This window comes from Ascaphus truei, chromosome 3, assembly GCF_040206685.1.
Source record: "Ascaphus truei isolate aAscTru1 chromosome 3, aAscTru1.hap1, whole genome shotgun sequence".
Lineage (NCBI taxonomy): Eukaryota > Metazoa > Chordata > Amphibia > Anura > Ascaphidae > Ascaphus > Ascaphus truei.
The window spans coordinates 140,223,567-140,242,718 of NC_134485.1; the positions used below are offsets into that span (position 1 = coordinate 140,223,567).

The following is a 19,152-nucleotide window of genomic DNA, read 5'->3' on the forward strand; positions in this document are numbered from 1 at the left end:
TCACTGACCCCCTGCACCCACACTACCTCTCCCGTACCCCCTGGACTCCCTCGGGGACCCCCGCTTAGTGAGCTGGGGACCCCCACCCCCGGACCCCAGCGGGGGGTGTATCCTTTAGATTGAGCACTATCTCAGTAAGGAATCACAGAGATTCAGAACCTGCAATACAGCAAGCAACCTGTACACATTTAAGTATATTTAACAGATCTACAGGCTCTTGTCCTCTGAGCCTATATTTCTGGTGATAAGAGAATACTCTGGCACAAACACCTTCTTTTAGGTATATTGAATAAGATAATCTACGTCAGAATTAGTTATTCTCACTTACTTATTAACCCTTACCAGGTGATAGGGCTCATCATTGCATATAGGATCTTTTTCTCAGACGCTTTGGGATACCTAGAAAAACAGCTGTAATCACAATTAATTTAATGGTGTAATTGCGATCAAATCAATTGAGTCAACAGCGGCTTTTCAACCCTAATAATTAGAGTTCTGTTCCAGCACACCGACACCTCTCCTCGTTTTAATTTGTTTTAAATTATTTTACTATGTTTTGTGCTCACTCCACTACACATATATATTTTAATTCAACGTGTTAATAAAATTTAAGTTTTAAGCCCAAATAGGGGTATTCTTCTAGTGCGACACAATAGGGAGCTTTCTTTATTTCTGACTACCATATTACCCAGTCCCAGTCAGCGCCACCCCTTCATTACTAGTTGTGGAGTTTAAATTACATCTGATCAAAAACACTAACAACCCCTCCTTGGTGTTCTGTGCGAGGTACACACCCACCCCCTTCTTTACTATAAGTCCTCTGCACATATTATGTTAGAGCCCTAACTACATCCAGATTGTGCCACTGACATTTTTTGTCAAAAATAGGGTGTGGACCAAATGAGGGGACTACAATATCTTGATTGATATGAAAGTCTGATATTACTTTAGTTTTAAACTGTGGGACATTCCTTAACACTATCTTATCCTGGTGTATCTGAAAATATTATTTGTAACATGATAAAACCTGGAGCTCTCCAACCCTACATGCTGCAATAATAGCTATTAGGAAAACTACTTTAATTGTGAGCATACTGTAGGGAGCTCGACAATTGGTTTAAACAATGAAGAAGAAAAGAGTTTCTGTAGCATCAGGTTCAGATCCTATTAAGGAATGGGGATCCTAAAAGTATACCTAATCCTAGACAATGTAGAAAACAATGGGGAGGCCCCGCTTCGGCATGTAATTAATGTAATAAGACAATAGGCATTGTTTATCAGATACTGTAATTTGCATCTGTAGAAGAAATTGAGTGGGTAAAACAACACGACAGTTTCGTCATAGAATTTTGGAGCATTTGGGTGATATTAGGAATCATTGTGATACGCCATTGGCTAATTATGTACACCATATGCATCAAGGTGAGACATCAGGTCTGAAATTCCTTGGAATCGATTCAGTCCCCAGGAACATCTGAGGGGGGGGGACTGGGATAATGAAATCCTACAGAGAAAATCACGTTGGATTTACAACTTGGGGACATTATCCCCACACGGTCTTAACGAAGGATTAATTTTTTTCTCCTTTTATTTAACATGCTGATTGATTTGTCATACTATGGAAAGTGATCTTTGTCCATTGCTTTTAATATCTTAGCTATGGGCTGCTAGCTCTGAACATTTAGTTGCTTTAAGATCTATCAAGTTAATGTACTCATTTTATTCATTATCATGATTTAATGGCTGGGTAGTCATCTTAACATAATTTATCCTAAATAGCCTCACAATAGTTATTTTTAACTTATAACCATATGTATTCCTCCTATCAATCCTAGGGTATGTAACTAAGTATTTATATGAGGTATATAACTTCCACTAAATGAGGAGTTTTGTGCTGGATCTAGGATGTTTATATTTACTATATCTAAAAAGACAGTGTCTATAACATTATGTATCATTTGTTGTACCTAGTGAATTAATGCTAAGTTACAGTATTGCACTTAAGCGATTCTATTAATTTCCCCTCTAAAGTTATTCATGTTAGCGTGATCAGAAACTAGCATGCAATGGCAAGGGTTAACTTCTTGCCCGTTGCCATAGCAACCAATCACATATACGTTCCTTACGTGTTCTGAGCGTATTCACCTCTGAGAAAGCGCTGCCAAGTGTGAAACGTGCGTCAGGTGATTTGACGGAGTGACGTCATGATGCAGAAGTACCTGTGGGTGTCTGTTTGGCAAACACAGTGATGGAGAGATCTCCCGTTGTGATAGCATACGGATGAGTACTCCTATATTTGTATCTTCAGAAGCTTCGGTATAAATATAGCCAATTTTTTAGAAACAGCTACCAGTTCAGGTTACAAAATAACAGCTGAACTATAAGTGTTACATATGTATAATAATGCGTATAGTTAACAATGTTAGCTAAGAAATATGTGTTGCACACTATTACCCATGTTAGCTGTATATGTATACTAATACGTATAGCTAACAATGTTGCCAAAGAAATATGCGTTTGACACTGCCAGCTTCGATTATACTGCAATATATATTGTTTGAGGCTATAATTGGATGTGGACACTGAACCGGGCCTCGAGGCTTAAATACACATTAGAGTGTGCCTCTAAAAGCAGTATAAGAAGCAATTGTAACTGCAGATTTGAAATTGGCATAGAATAGTGAGACCATTATTCTCCTCCTTTTATCATATGAAAGTAACAACTTTTTTACGGTTAAGCAGTAGATCAACTGAGTTGATTATGCTAGCTATAGCGACTGTACAGAATTAGTCTTGATAGTGGATTTATCTATGTTTTGTCACTATATTACTCCCTCTTGCATTATGGGATATCTTTTTAAATTAAAGACAGTATATGCAATTGAAACTGCAAATACGCAGGACTGTGTTTGTATTGAGTTTATAACTAAGTAACCTACGAGATGATGTAAAATAATTACAAGATTTGACTATTATTTCACATCAGTGACTTAAAAGAAAGCTTAAACTAATGTACAATTCGCTAAAGGGTTTTTTAAAACAGATATAACTTACAAAGCTGTAATGTGTTTATGGTTATAAATGTCTGTAATATGCTACCTATGATGCTATAACTTGATGCGGTCATTGTACCACGCCTCTAGGCATAAATGAACGTTTATGTGCGCCTATCAATAAAGGGTTATTTCACATATGCCCTCATTTAGAGCCTAAAAACAATATCTGTTACTTGCCACGATTCCAGTAAAACTAACAATGATGCTCTGTATTCAATCATAAGTAAATAGGAAGAGACTCATATTTTATTTGCCAGTACAAGTTCATCTACTTTATCAGTACATGACCCACAATAGTATATGGTTACATTGTGGCTATGTCATTTAAGTGTGTTCCCTTGGTAACTTAATTTTAACATTATATTTTTTGTGTATTTTAGACTGTCGGCATCAAGCTCATTCACTTTACAGTGATTTTTTGCACAGAGATAGAATTGTTCTTTTCCTACTTTATCTCTGGGTTAAAGTAAATAAGGCCATACTGTATATTGTTGTGGCAGAGATGTAATTAGCTGAGCGTAAACCAACTATTATATGTGATTATACAGTACTGACAGTTGCCCTATTGGATATAATGATAAGGACTATATAGGACACAAAAAGATAGAAGTGTCTGGATGAGCACTAAATATAACGCTACAATCTTATATGTATGTGGTTTAAGGATTTGGTCATGCATACTAGTCCTTCTATACAAAACTATTTTAGATTATTCACCATTAAAAGGGTTTTAATTTTCACACTTCTCATTACTGCGAGTGCATTCATTGGGGAACCCTTTGTCTGTGTTTCCGTTATATATTATTCTTAGTAAATAGGCTATTAAATGGGTGATAATATTGGCATTATTTAAAAATGTACATTATCACTCGCTTAACAACCTTTAGAAAAACCCAGCCTTTGTATTATACAGTGGAAAAAGTCACGTTTTTCTCTGAAACCATCATTGCTATTACCTTATAAAGCTGCTTTAAAGGATGGCCATGATATGTGGTAGTTCTACATTTTGTTTACTTTGAATTCCTACACGGAAAGAATTACAAAAATATCACTCCGATTATAGATAATGTTTTTGACATAGCATGTTAATGTATTAGTATACACATCAGCAAATCATTTAATATAAATGCCTCATTACACTGTACATGTAACATATCATGTTAAAATGATGTGGCTGACAGGGCTCTTTATTATAGTGTTATGTATTAAAATGTTTAATTTGAGCTTTGGTGAATAATGATTTGGGGCATTTAATATATAATGGCCACCAAATGGTCTCAATTAAGTATGTGGGTGGTCCCAGTACATTTACAATCTCCATGTGTCAATGCCGAAATTTTCAATCGTAATTTTTACTACTTGGAAAGCTTGTCGGGAAGAATGTAAAAAGAATGCCTAATAATGTGTGAGGAATTTACCAGTGTCCCAATTGTGGAACTGATGAAATCGGCAAAAAAAGAAATAACCTTGCAATAGTTTATTTAGTACAATCGATCCAGTTAGTATAACTTTTATAAAATGATAATATTTGTAGTGTCTATGTTTGCTTCAATTGCACTAACGGTGTTGCCACAACTTTTTACACTTATTGGCTATAGATAAATGACTACTTTTGTCCTATTTTGTTCACTGCTACAATATGTGCAAGCACACAGTACCTGGGTAAATGTATTTATTCAATAGAATAGCTGTACCATACATTCTCAATTTTTATCCTCACGTGATACAAAGGACATCTAAGAGAGGATATGATTACTGTTTACAAATACTGTATATTCTAGGTCAATACAAATAACTTTCAAGGGAACATTTCATCCTAAGGATAGTAGAGATTTATTTATTTAGAAAATATTTTACCAGGAAATAATACATTGAGAGTTACATCTCGTTTTCAAGTATGTCCTGGGCTCAGAGTTAAGACAAATAATACATGGTTACAAATACAGTTACATAAATGAGCAGGGTATACATTATATACAAGAAATTGCATGCACAGTTAAAGATAATATATATTATGGGCGTATGAAACAGTTACAGACCAGATTAAAATGTGTGATAGCCTTAGATTTGAAAGAACTTAAACTGGTGGTGGATGTGAGAGTCTCTGGTAGGTTGTTCCAGTTTTGGGGTGCACAGTAAGAGAAGGAGGAACGTCCGGATACTTTGTTGAGCCTTGGGACCATGAACAGTCTTTTGGAGTCTGATCTCAGATGATAGGTACTGCATGTGGTAGGGGTGAGGAGCTTGTTCAGGTAGCTGGGTAGCTTGCCCATAAAGAATTTGATGGCAAGACAGGAAAGGTGAACTTTGCGCCTAGACTCGAGTGATGACCAATCTAGTTCTTTGAGCATTTCACAGTGGTGTGTGTTATAGTTGCATTGGAGAACAAAATGACAAATTGAATTGTAGAGGGTGTAAAGTTTGCTAAGGTGGGTTTGAGGTGCCGAGCCATATACTATGTCTCCATAGTCAATAATTGGCATTAGCATCTGCTGTGCGATATGCTTTCTGACCAGGAGACTTAGGGAGGATTTGGTCCTGTAAAGTACCCCTAGTTTGGCATAGGTCTTGGTTGTCAGGGTATCAATGTGCATCCCGAATGTTAAGTGGGAGTCAAACCATATGCCCAGGTATTTAAAACTAGTGACAGGGGTTAGGGTGGTGTTAGTGTTGGTTCTAATCTGGAGCTCAGTCGCTGGAAGCTTTAAAAATTTAGTCTTGGTCCCAAATACCATTGTTACAGTCTTGTCAGTGTTTAAAAACAGTTTGTTTTGGGAAATCCATTTTTCGAGTCTCAAAAAGTCAGACTGAAGTATATGTTGAAGGTCGGAGAGGCTATGGCTGTGTGCATATAGGATTGTGTCATCTGCATACATGTGTATTGAGGCTTCCTGACAAGCTGTGGGTTGATCATTGATGAACACTGAAAAGAGTAGGGGCACAGAACAGAGCCTTGCGGTACACCACAGGTGATATCCAGGGGGTTGGAGTTAGAGCCTGAGATGGACACATGTTGGGTTCTACCTTATAGGTAGATGACACATGGTCAGGCCCTGAGAGTGGAGGAATTTAGATTTCACCAGAAGCAAAGGATTATTTACAGCAAGGGCAGTTCAATTCTGGATTTAATAACAATGGTGACTGTGATGGCAGATACAATAGAAATCTTTAAGAAAAGGTTAGACATCTTTTATGAAAGGAAAGATATACAGGGATATGCCAAAAATCCAAAACAAAGGAAGGATGTTGATCTAGGTAGAAATCTGATTGCCAGAGTCAGAAAGGAATTTATTTTTTCCCTTATGATACTGAATTGACAAATTCTTCACTGTTCTGTTTCGTTCTTTTTTTTTTTTTGCCCCTGGATCGATATGTGTTAGTATAGGATGAGTACACTATCTCTCCCCATTAAATTAACATACTGTAGGATGAACTGTTCCTGGAGCTGCTGTGTTTTGATTTTCTTCCTGAGGACATAAAATCGGGCTATAGCTGTAACTATAGTGCACGCATCATTTTTTGTGTGAGGCTCCATGAGTTAAAGAAACAGTTCCTCAAAAAGAGTAACCACATAACATTTAAGTACTATTAAAATAAATTAATTAATGCAGATTAAGGCCCATATTAACTAAGCAGTGCAATTCCATAGGACATGAAATGGCGGAATTCTCCCATTCTGATGCCTAATCCGATTCATGGCATGAAATTCGCCATTGCATTTCGTCATCTAGAATCCGGGTGGCATCCCCAGAATTTGTCTACGCTTCCGTGCCACACACTTCACTTTCTGGTGATGGGAAAGAGAGAGAGGGGGTGTGGGTTTGGGTGTGTACATTTTAAGTTATGGTGGGTGAACAAGGCGTCAAAAAACCTCCACCGTTAGCATATAGCCAATAAAGAATATAACTTGTGAGCACATTCCCATGTCTTAGACAGGTCTGCAGCAAGGGATTCTCCCACTGCAGCAAGGGATTCTGGGAAATGACATGCAAATGAGCACACAATGTGTCACCTTTTGCCAAGAGAGAGGAGAGAGGGAACAGCGCACCAGATTCAAAGGCAGAAATGTGTATTAGAGGACACACAAACATACATAACTTACTCACATGTAAGTAAGTAAAAGCAGCCTCCTCTCAACACCGAATGAGAGCTGCGCTGACCGACGATCACAGTGTCTCTAGAACTCACAGCTGTGAGTTCCTATTGGTCAACAACTCACAGCACCCAGATGTGATAAGATGCCAAAGCAGTTGATCAGCTTCTGAGAGCATCCTGCATGCAGCCGCCTGCACCAACGCCAAATCGGGGTTAACCTCACTTGTACCTCCAAGTGCTAGACCACTTCCAGCTACTTAGGGTCAGGGAGTTCCACCGTCAATGTGCTTGATACCGTAATAGTGGTGACGACCTCAACCGGTTTCGCACAAGACGTGCTTCATCAGGGGTGACGTCACTAGTGTGGGCCTCTGATATTTATAACCCTTCCTTGGATCTATTCATCCCAATTTCAAAAAGCTGTGGCCAATTTCCACTTAATTTCATTACATATTCCAAAAAAGGACTGCAAGGGCTGCATCACTATGGTTACTGCAAAAAGGCTGTTCAAACAGAACATTCACCACTGCAACATCAATTACACAAATTGTTACAGGGGGTTAATACATTTTAAAGGTGTTGTAAGAAATACAGCTCCTATTCCCCCCAAAAATAGTAATAATATACAATTTTAATTGATAATATTATATTCCTCAGTGATGCAATCCATTGCTATCCTACATGTGCAAATAACATACAATAAATGCATATTAAATACAAACAAACAAAACACATATGTTTAAACATCCTAAATGTCCTGGGCCCTGGTGGCGGCGGGGTGCCTGGTGGCCGGGCAAAGCAGTTGCCACTGGGCCCCGGCTCTCCCCACCGGCAGGCCTCTTCTTCTCTCTGTCCAATCACTTAATTGGGAGTGAACACATCTTTCCATGACTTTGGATAGTATTGGGAGAAGAGAGATTGGCCTGTAGTTTGAGTTTTTGTCCCCACTTTTGAAGATATGGATTGTGGGATATGGCCTGCAGATAGGATAGAGTTGACTGTGGAAGCAATTGGTTTGGCAATGGTTGGGGCACAAGTCTTAGGAACTTACCTTGCAGTCAGGTCCACATAGGCTGCTTGGTTTTAATTTGAGGAGCACTTGTGTAATCTCCTCTTCAGATACTGGGACAAATTTAAAATTGTGGACAGTGTTGGGAGAGATCTTACTGTGAAAAGTGAGTGATAATAAAAAAGATTAAAAAGATTTAGCTAAAACCACATCTTCCATAGGTTGCTGCCACTGCTTGCTGTATTAGCTAAATTTATATAAACGGTCAGGTCAGTATATCTCTGGGGCTATGTATTTCTAAAAATTGACAAAGACCAACCTTTTTTAATCTTTTTTATTATCTCTCACTTTTCACAGTAAGATTATATATTAGCAGCTAGTTCATATAGTGGTGTGCTGATTTATCCCCCCTTTTTTCTTTTTGCAAACACCGTGGACTTCTGATGACGAAGATATCCCCCCCATTGACTGACAGAAGAAGATGACGCACTGATGGACCACTACAGATGAAAACCGAAGATCAGCTAATCCCCTTTATACTTGCAGGACCGCAGATTGAATGACTAACGCATGCGCAATGACTGACATGCCGTCTGCGCATTATGCGTTCCAAATTGAGAAGGAATGGACCACTACAGATGAAAAACGAAGATCAGCTAATCCCCTTTATACTTGCAGGACCGCAGGTTGAATGACTAACGCATGCGCAATGACTGACATGCAGTCTGCGCTTTATGCGTTCCAAATTGAGAAGGGATGAAGAAGATCGAATGGACATTCACCGCGCATGCACGGACTTGAAACACACGAGGACCCGGATGTGTTCCAACTGCTGAGGACCCGGATTGATGACGTCAGCAAGATGGATGCCAAACAACACGGAAGTGGGGAGGATTTGAACACCACGATGCTCAGAGGAACACTAAAATCTGTTGGGGATCACCTACTCAATGATGCAGACTGGACATTGGTTAAAGGGACATGGATACCATCACCATTGATTGAACAGGTTGCATTGTGGGGGTTTGGGGCACAATTTATATGTTGTTAGAAGGGATTGTGTTTATGGCATTGTCACTTGATAAAGAACATCATGGTCGAAACGTTCTGTTGGCTCAATAAATGAGTTTGGATATGCAAAATCCGTTGTGCCCTATGTTCCTTTGTTTGCCTTGTGCACATATTCCTCAGGCATCTGTAGTTATTAAGACCGTTGGTAGTGCCAGTTACTTTGTAGCTTTTCCACAAGGCATCCCTGAAATGGTAGAGCGCTATAAGGTCAGTTGCAATCGATGCAAGGTGGGTCCAGAACTCTTATTCTACATAGTGGAGCATGGGTTTCACAGAGTTTAAGGAACTCTGATTGGAAATTGTCAAGCGCAGAATCGGGGTCAGGAATTAAGTCTAAACTGTACCAAGGGCAGTTGGTAAGGTCATCCAGAAACTGTTGTGGGTTAAAGTTTTGTGGGTTAAAGTTCTAGTGATGAGAACTTTAGGGCTTGATTGGAGTGGTTTAATTTTCTTTGCACAGTACACTATTGCATTGTCACAGAAAATTTCAGGAAGGATGCCAGAGGATTGGATTCTGCTGGGATTTGAGGAGAGACACCAATCAGCAAGGAATGGTTGAGAAATTTCAGGTTTGTCTGTGTGGGTTGGAAAATTAGTTGCGTTAGGTTAAGTTACTTGAGTTGTATCTGGATTTTGTTGTTTTTAGGGTCGAGCCAATTGTAGTTGAAATCCCCAAGAACAAGCAACTCACTCTTCTCATTCAGGGAGGAAATGGAGCCAAGAAATTGGGTGATATCAGTCAGGGACTGTAGAGGGGCTTTAGGAGGGTGGTAGATGCCAGCAATCAGGACGGGCTTAGAAAAGGGGAGGCTTGGGAGCAATTCAACAGTTTAAATTGTAAGGTGTCTGCAATATATAAATAACACCCCTCCTCCTCTCTTTGATCTATCTTCCTAGAGATGGAGTTAACCTGAATGGCAATATTTGCATCAAGGGATTTAGGGGTAAGTCATATTTCTGGGAGAATGGTGGATTTGGGTTTATGCATACGGTTCCATGTTCATCCAGTTTGGGCAACAGGCTCTGGATATTTTTATGGGAGACAGATAGACGTTTAAGGAATTTGAAGGAGGTATTTGCAGTTGTATGGGACAGAGTTGAAAAAAGAGGGCCTGGGTTACGTTCAATATAACCTGCTAAAGAGAGTAACAGTATGAGTAGAAATTTGAGTACTGTAGTTGTTTGCAAGTTGTACATTTTTGATGTTTGCCATTAGAGTGAGTCGTAGTTGGTGTGCTGGTTTTCAGAGTTCTCCACCAGCATTCAGTTGATGATGCAAGGCTTTTGAGTAACGCAGGGTCTTTAAAGATATTGGGTGTGGGTCAGGGGGGAGGTGATTGTAATGGATAGAGAGAGTAACATTTCTATGAGGCCACAAGAAAGAGCAAAGTTGAGTTACCTAGCAGGTTCAGTATTACAGAGGTAGGTAATGTTGCATGAAGCTGTTGTGAGTCAAGTGAGTGTGTGCAGACTTAAAAGCAGAGGTGTGCCTCTTCCTTACCAAAATGTTTTGCTGTATTGCAAAGCTAGGGCCTATTCAGGGTTTGCAGAGCAGTTGGTTGGAAGGTTGAGGGGTGGGAAGTTGTGTGCAGTCTGCTGGAAGAGGCTGCAGTAAATAAAGTGTACAGGGGTGTTAAAACTAACAAGCATGGGACCATAGTGTGGTCAGATAAGCTCATAGTTTGTTGCCTTGTGTAGAAGAGTTTGCAGTAGATCCAGTCCCTAGTCAACCTCTAGTGAAACTATAGTCTAACTATATATTCTCTCATAAAGATGATCACTTAAGATATAGCCTATAACCACTTATAGCTTAACATAACAACAATACTCTTTTGTGTTTTTGCTTCACACAAACTATATTTTCTTCTTGCTTTTTTATTTCAGTGAAAATAAAGATAAAGATTCCCAGGAACACTGTTCATCCAGCATGAACCAGAATGGGACATTTGGTCGCGGCTGTCTAGCTGCAAACAAGTCCCATTTGCATTTAGCTGCTGGGGGACCCTCTGCCAAAGCAACGATGGATGATCTGCCGCAGAGTATGGGGTTTACTTTAAGGGTTTTAGCGGTTAGGGTAAAGGTTTAACTTTAGGGGTTGTAGTAGATAGGGAAGGGGTTATCTTTAGGGGGTTTAGAGGGTAGGGGGTTAACTTTAGGGGTTTTAGGGCAAGGGGTAGCATTAGTATTAGGGTTTAAGATTAGGGGGTTTTAGGATAAGTGCTAAGGTTAGTGACTTACCATAGTGGTGAAGTGGCTGGCGGCAGTGGTTCCCTGCAACGAGGTGGTCAAACGCCGGCGGAGATTTGGTTTAGTTGAAATGGCCGCGACTAAATATCCTAGAACGTTCTGAAACTGTGTCTGTGTTTTGCCTGCTGGATGTGCATTCTGTATAGTGATAGCCTTTGTGAGGATTAAGGAAGGTTTGGTTAACCTCTCCTTTGGAATAACAAACAGAGAAAAAAACTTTTAATGAAGAGATGAATAAAATCCTCTTCAGATCCACACCTTTGGTCTGAATAGACCTAATGATCATGTTAAAGATTTGGAAAGATTGAAAAGGAGTGAGCTCTTTTCACACGGCAACAGCCTAACTGAAAATTACAAATATTACAAACAGAAATTAATCCCCAGGGGGTTTAGAATCTGTAAGCATCCTACAATTGGTATAGAAAATACTGAATTCTGTGAGAACTGGAGTAAAATATTGAATAGAGCATTACTTGATCTTATACTACTAGTGATTGAAGAAGTGGAAACACAATTGACTAAAGTTAGTCACAACATCTTGAAATTGGAGATTTTAATTTAACAGATCACCAAAGTGATGCAACAGTTCAATTTTTGAGGGACTTAAAAACCTGTTTACAAAAAATCAAGGATGATTTAAATCACTGTAAAAAACAGAAATTCAAGAAGTTTGTGAATGACTATAGAGTCAATTTTGTATATAAGTGAACAAAGTGGGGAAGATGTCCAAAATGTCAGTCAAAGTAAACCAAACGTGACTTGAAACAGCGCTAAAAACACCCAATATGTAGTGCCTAAAATTAGTAAATAAACACTGTGTGTAAAGGTGAACTCCAATAAATTTCTCAACCTTCCAAGGAATATGTACAGATTCCTTTCAGAAATGTCTTGTCCAGGGTGGGAAGGGAGCGAAGATATCGGGAATGCATCAAGAAACATATAATAGTGCAGTAAATCAACACAATCTGGATAGATTAAATCTTGGCTCTGCAGAAGTGCCTACTTACAGCAGGTCAGAGTATAAACAGCATATGTCTACACAACCGGTAGAAGTGGGTCTGGATACCCAGCAGTGTAAGTGGTTTTCAGCAGGAGATGCAGCCAGATAGAATCTCAGAAGGTGTTGCAGGATGAATGTCATGTAAAACAAGGGCAGACCATGGTACAGATCGCAATATAAAATTTATAGATAAAAAACAATAGTAGGAATCGTACTCACCATAAGTACATAATTCATGTACATATAAGGTTTTAACTTGAGGCAGTAGAGTGCCGGACCCGTGTGGAACAGCTGACTGCTTCTTCTCTCCGTGACTCTCGTCGAGCCAGCTGGCAAGTGGCGTCTGACGTCACATCCGGTGTGGGAATGACAACGTCCCTTCGGGGAGCTTTGGAGACGAGCAGCAGGGAAACACAGCAACTCAGGCGCCTTCAGTTCAAGGGCAGCTGCAGCAACTATGAATGGCTCTACGCGTTTCGCTGTCTATGACAGCTTCCTCAGGAGCATGATTAATACCCCTAGTGGGTCCACAACAATATATAGGGTACACAATTAATCTAATTAATCAATCAATTTAATATTCACACAGGTTTACCTTAATTATGCGGTACAAAACTCTGTGGTCAAATCGGCGCATTAATATAATAATACATAATAAAATACATAGCTAAAATAGACTAATGATTATATAGCAATAATAATAAAACTCATAATGATCGGGAGAGAGAAAGAGATAAAGAGATGATCAGTTCCAACATAAAATGTAATAACACAATCTGCTGTTCAATTTTCAAAAAGTGCTAGTCCTAAATGAATCACTAAGTAATATAAAATAACAGGATACCTAATAAACGAATGGAATAATAACAGCAACAGCAATATGAACAGTATATACCGGAGGGGTTACCGTAGGAAGACCAATCAGAGCAAAGGGTATTAATTAATATCATGTAAGGAATGGAGCTAATTCGAAGTCAGCATTTAGGCTGTTGGGTATTAAGGTGTTAAGTCTATGTATCCAATACATCTCGCGTTTGCTCAGATCTATATCCCTACTGCGACCTCTCCAGTATTGTAACACATTCTCAATAGCAGTGAATTTTAAACCCTTAGTGTTTGAACTATGAATATTTAGCAAAATGTTTTGACACACTATGTGTTAGTATGCATCTTCTAATGTTACTTAGATGTTCTACAATACGTGTTCAGATAGCTCTTTTAGTTTTTCCCACATACTGTAGCCCACATGGGCACTCTAAGACATAAATAACATATTCCGTATAACAGTTATATATATATGTATTCACGAATATCACCTCTATGCTGACGACACACAAATTTACCTTTCAACCCCTGACCTTACACCTGCTATACAGACCAAAGTTTCTGAATGCCTCTCTGGAATATCATCCTGGATGGCCATCCGCTGACTGAAACTTAACATGGCAAAAACAGAGCTCCTTATACTTCCTCCCAAACCTGGCCCTACTACCTCCTTCCACATTGCTATTGAAAATACGATTATTCACCCAGTAGCCCACGTACGCTGCCTAGGGGTTACACTTGATTCCTCTCTCTCATTCTCCTCTCATATTCAAAACGTTTCTAAAACTTGTCGCTTTTTCCTCCGCAATATCACAAAGATACGCCCTTTCCTCTGTTACTCAACTGCTAAAACTCTGACTCAGGTCCTCATTCTCTCACGTCTCGATTACTGCAACCTCCTGCTGTCCGGCCTTCCTACCTCTCACCTGTCTCCCCTACAATCTATCCTAAACGCTGCTGCCAGAATCACTCTACTCTTTCCTAAATCTGTGTCCGCATCTCCCCTCCTGAAATCCCTCTCCTGGCTTCCGATTAAATCCCGCATCTCACACTCAATTCTCCTGCTCACTTTTAAAGCTTTACATTCTTCTGCCCCTCCTTACATCTCAGCCCTAATTTCCCGCTATGCACCATCCCGACTCTTGCGTTCTTCTCAAGGATGTCTTCTTTCTACCCCCTTTGTATCTAAAGCTCTCTCCCGCCTTAAACCTTTCTCACTTTCTGCCCCACACCTCTGGAATGCCCTTCCCCTCAATACCCGACTAGCCCCCTCGCTATCCACCTTTAAGGCTCACCTTAAGACACATCTGCTTAAAGAAGCATATGAGTAGCACTGGATAATCATGGACACGACACATAAAGCTTGGCCCCCTGCAGACGCACTTACTAGTATTCCCTCCTACTGTCTCTGTACGTTCTCCCTACCTACCAATTAGATTGTAAGCTCCTCGGAGCAGGGACTGCTTCCTTAATGTTACTTTTACAGTATGTCTGAAGCACTTATTCCCATTATCTGTTATTTATATTATTTGTTATTTAAATGATATGTATTACTACTGTGAAGCGCTATGTACATTTATGGCGCTATATAAATAAAGACATACAATACAATACAATACAATACGTATAATATTGGTTTAATATCTTTAGCTGTATGAGAGCGCCATCATAGACCCTTTGTGTTCAGGAGGTAGTAGTAGCCATGATCGTAGATCTGATTTTTTGTCGTTCTTTCCTATATATATATATACACACACAGTGGTGTGAAAAAGAAAGAACACCCTCTTTGAATTCTATGGTTTTATATATTAGGACATAATAACAATCATCTGTTCCTTAGCAGGTTTTAAAATTAGGTAAATACAATCTCAGATGAACAACACATGACATATATTACACCGTGTCATGATTTATTTAACAAAAATAAAGCCAAAATGGAGAAGCTATGAAAAACTAAGTACACCCTTATTGCTTCCATAGGAATTAAGATGCTAAGTAGCAGACAGGTGCTGCTAAACAAATACCCTTGCAGCACCATCCGACGGCCAGTACAGTATATATATATCCCTTCTAATCAATCAATTAACCACTTATTTAGTGCTAGATTAATGGATTGGTGATTATGACTTCATGTGTCGGTTTACCCTTCGGATCCCCATCTTTGGGTTAACCATACACACCGGTTCACAGAGGTCACATTGGGGGCCCTGTATATGGATATAAACAGTGAATAATAAATAAATATATATTAAACCACCTACGAGACAGTCGCACTTGTCTTTAATGTCAAATTGCTCAAATCAAGAAAAGATACAACCTATATGACAGTTCACAAGGAAGTACATTCTCTAATAGAGCGCAAGTATCAGGAGGTGTAACAGTTAGTTACGTTAAGTAACATCCAAGTACCTAAATACATAGTATTGGTTATATAGATATATATCAGACTCATATAAAAAATGGTAATGAGGTCATAACATAAAAACCACAGCATTAAAATCTGCATTGCACCTAAAGGTAACTGTGTATCTACACAGAGGTTCTTTATATTACATGTATAGAACAAAATCCCTCATCTTAAGTAGAAAAACCACTAAACATTAACATAATGTGTTAGCTCCTTTTATATATTTCCACAGACATGGGGAATATCCAAACAACATCAATTCAAACATTTCTACAACAACAAACAGTATATTGTATGATATATGGGGGCCATTAAGAAGTAGTGTCTGTAACATGCATCCACTTTCTAGTAGATGGCAGATCAAAGGGGATTCCAATATAACATAATTACGAGATTTAAACGTAGAAAATCAATATCCCCACAGTGACGGGCTTTTCTTCCACCATTATTCGGGCCATGTTGCACATGGAAGATGGAAATAAAAAATAGTTATTTCGAGAGTGAAACATGTTGATTGGGCAGAAGACACATTCTTGTGATTTTAAAAATTGATTTATAAACTAATCATTTTACTATCCCAAGATCGATATTCCCCCATGGGGTTCTTAGTTTGATTTTTGTTAAATGTAAAAAAAAATATTGGAAATTTTTCTGGGGAGAAAATGTTTTGAATATTTAAAAAAAGTTAATTTTATTTTAGTTTTATTAAGATTTTTTATTCAAGCTATATGGTCTTACTTCTTTCTTTTAGTGCTCATTTCCACCTACAGCATTAGTGTACTGTATATCAAAGACCTCTGGATGACTGCCCTAGATTTTTGCATTATATATAGTCTTTATAGTTGGAGAAACTTCTTGTACTTAACATATTGGACTGTAAGGTAGTAACTATTTCTCTAGTCTATAAATATGCCACAGCTGTTATGATTCATATACCCCATCATGGGTAGTCATACTGTGTTTCTGTGGTTATAAAACCTCACTGGAAGAACAGATAAGTAGCAATCAAAAGACCATAGGAAGAATCGTATCGTTGTTCACCCTTAGTTGAGATCTTTGAATGTCTCTGATTGTAGTGTATACCCTGTGGACCCAAATAATGATGGTTCGACAGACTAAATGCAAATGAGAGTAATCCAAAAAAGATGGAGAGTCGAGGAAAAGGTAACTCCAAGGTAAAGGGAGACCAAAAGACCTGTTTTAAGTGCAAGAGAAAGACATCAAGATCATAGCCGTAGGAAACAACTGTTTGTTGGGAGCGATCTAAATTAAAAATACCCCCAGTTCTATGTCAACATTAATGCCCCTGGGGACAAGTGCCTTGAGTCTATGGATCCTATACATTTCCCGTCTCGTAAGGTCCACGTCTCTATTCCCAACACTACTACTACTACGCTCCCACATAAATTAATAACCAAATTGTGCTTACTTAAGTTATTACATTGTAGCCTAACAGAGAAGGAGATAACAGTATTAACCAAAGGCCCTTCCTTTGTCCCTATAACCCATCCCAGACAATTTGATCTGGAGGTAGAACTGTTTAAGTTGGAAACAAATCTTAACTTGAAATCTTTTTTTAAGTTCCGGTCTTCAGAAATGCAGGAACAGCAGCAGAAGCAATTACAACAGCAAGTACCCACTATTCTTTTATCAGTATGAAAGTTAAAATCAAAATGTATTGCTCCTTTTAAAAACTCTGTGTAGCTGGGTACCCCTGGCTACTATTCTACCCAATGGGCTGGCAGTAAACCCTGGTACTATCAGGTTGCCCGTAGTTGGTATGGGGTTTTCCCCTTCACCCTTGGTACTGCACTTGAGTGACAGCAAGGGGTGGTACATCCTGTTGTAGCTGGGACAACGGGGTGCCCACCCTCTGGCTGTACTTAAGGGCAGGACGCCCTAAAATTAGTAGGTTGTTCCTTCCCACTTGAGGAAGGAAGGTCACACATTGGAGAGGCTGCATATTGGGCCTACTCTATTCCTCTTCCCCTTGGGGGAGAGCGAGTGTGTACCTTACCTCTGCCTCCGCTAGGGAGCTGGGGAAGAGCTAGGATGGCTGCGGGTGCCCTTGGCCTGTAGTGGTGGTCCAGGGACCATCTTCAGTGATAGCTTACCTGACAGACTGCATCCGGCAGAAGACTGCTGTGTAACTGAATGTAGTAAAAACCCGGTTCCTGTTTTGCAATATACCTCCGGACGGGTGCGTGACCTTACTGTGGGGGAGAGACAATAATTTCTACCGTTGAAGATCACCTTCAGTTCCTGGAGTCCATGGCAGATGGTGGCGCTGCACTGCTAAGTAAATATGTGGGGTATGAACCCCAGAAGCCTGTTCCTGTGTCTCCACTACCATCAGCGGACGACTCAGCCCTCCTGTTGCCTGCTGGTATATGCACCACACACACCCTGTAATGGCCCCTATCTGCGACTGGGTGGGGGAAACACTGTTAAATTTGGAGGTGCTGCTGAGATCTGTAACAGGACAGGCTTTCAGCGAAACAAGCTGGAAGTAACAAGGTATGTTTCCACAGCAAGTACTAAAGAAGGAGGGAGGCTAGGTATAGTGTTCAGGGGACCCCAGCATACATAAATAGGGACCACTTTCCCCACCATGAAACTATGACTTAGACTGTCCTATCGGGTGAATGGTCTGGAGACACAAAGTCTATTGCTGTTCTAAGTCACCCTAAGGCGGGTTGTCGAGATACCTAAAAGGGGGTGTACGTTGAAGCCCCAGGAGCCACTGAAGGAAGGGTCTGCAATATCGGCAGCCTCGAAGGGGTGGCTTAAGGGTACTGCATAGGGAAGAAGCCAGTAGCCATACTATGGAACCACAGAGTGCTTGTAATGGACTAAGATCGTGTACAGCGTATCGAGATGGAGCTTTGCTAGCCTGGGGTAGAAGCTACTCTTGGTAGACTGCTAATCTATGTGCTGTGAGGAACTACAAGGAACGGATTCCAGCAGGAATTGCGGTCACGGCGTGGTCTGTGAAAGAACTGTCCCCTTGCCCGGTAATCCGCCATGTGAGTGACTCGAGCTAAAATGGCATCTCCCGCCAAAGTTGGAGAGCGCACGTTGTGACGGTGAGGGGGTACCCATGCCAGTAAATAAAGGTATTATGCCCGACTGGAGAATTATATAATGCCTGCTCTGCAACCCAGTAATGGCAGTAACACTATAATTGTATTAAAAATGTCTGTGTGTGTCCCACCAAGTATAAGGTGGTGATAATAATATCATGGTTTAAATGTATGTGCTATTGTGCCCATATTCTCCTGTAACCCGCGCAAAGGAAAATGGTTTTAAAAAGCAGCAGCTTATAGCACAGCGCATAGTGTTTAGCTAACTTCGACTAGGAAGGTCCTAGAGCACTGAGTTTTGTTGTGAGTGCTGTTGGAGTAAAATCATTAAAAAGGTTATGCCACCATTTTTATAAAGT

At 39.8% G+C, this 19,152-nt stretch overlaps 1 long non-coding RNA gene across 1 annotated transcript in view; it reads left to right on the top strand.

The window, feature by feature from the left end:
• Positions 1-2,229: 2,229 nt before the first annotated feature.
• Positions 2,230-19,152, top strand: part of LOC142489202 (uncharacterized) — a 34,033-nt gene continuing 17,110 nt past the window's right edge. The window contains exon 1 of the long non-coding RNA XR_012799818.1: positions 2,230-2,316. This is a non-coding gene — a long non-coding RNA (uncharacterized LOC142489202). The remainder of the gene's footprint in view (positions 2,317-19,152) is intronic.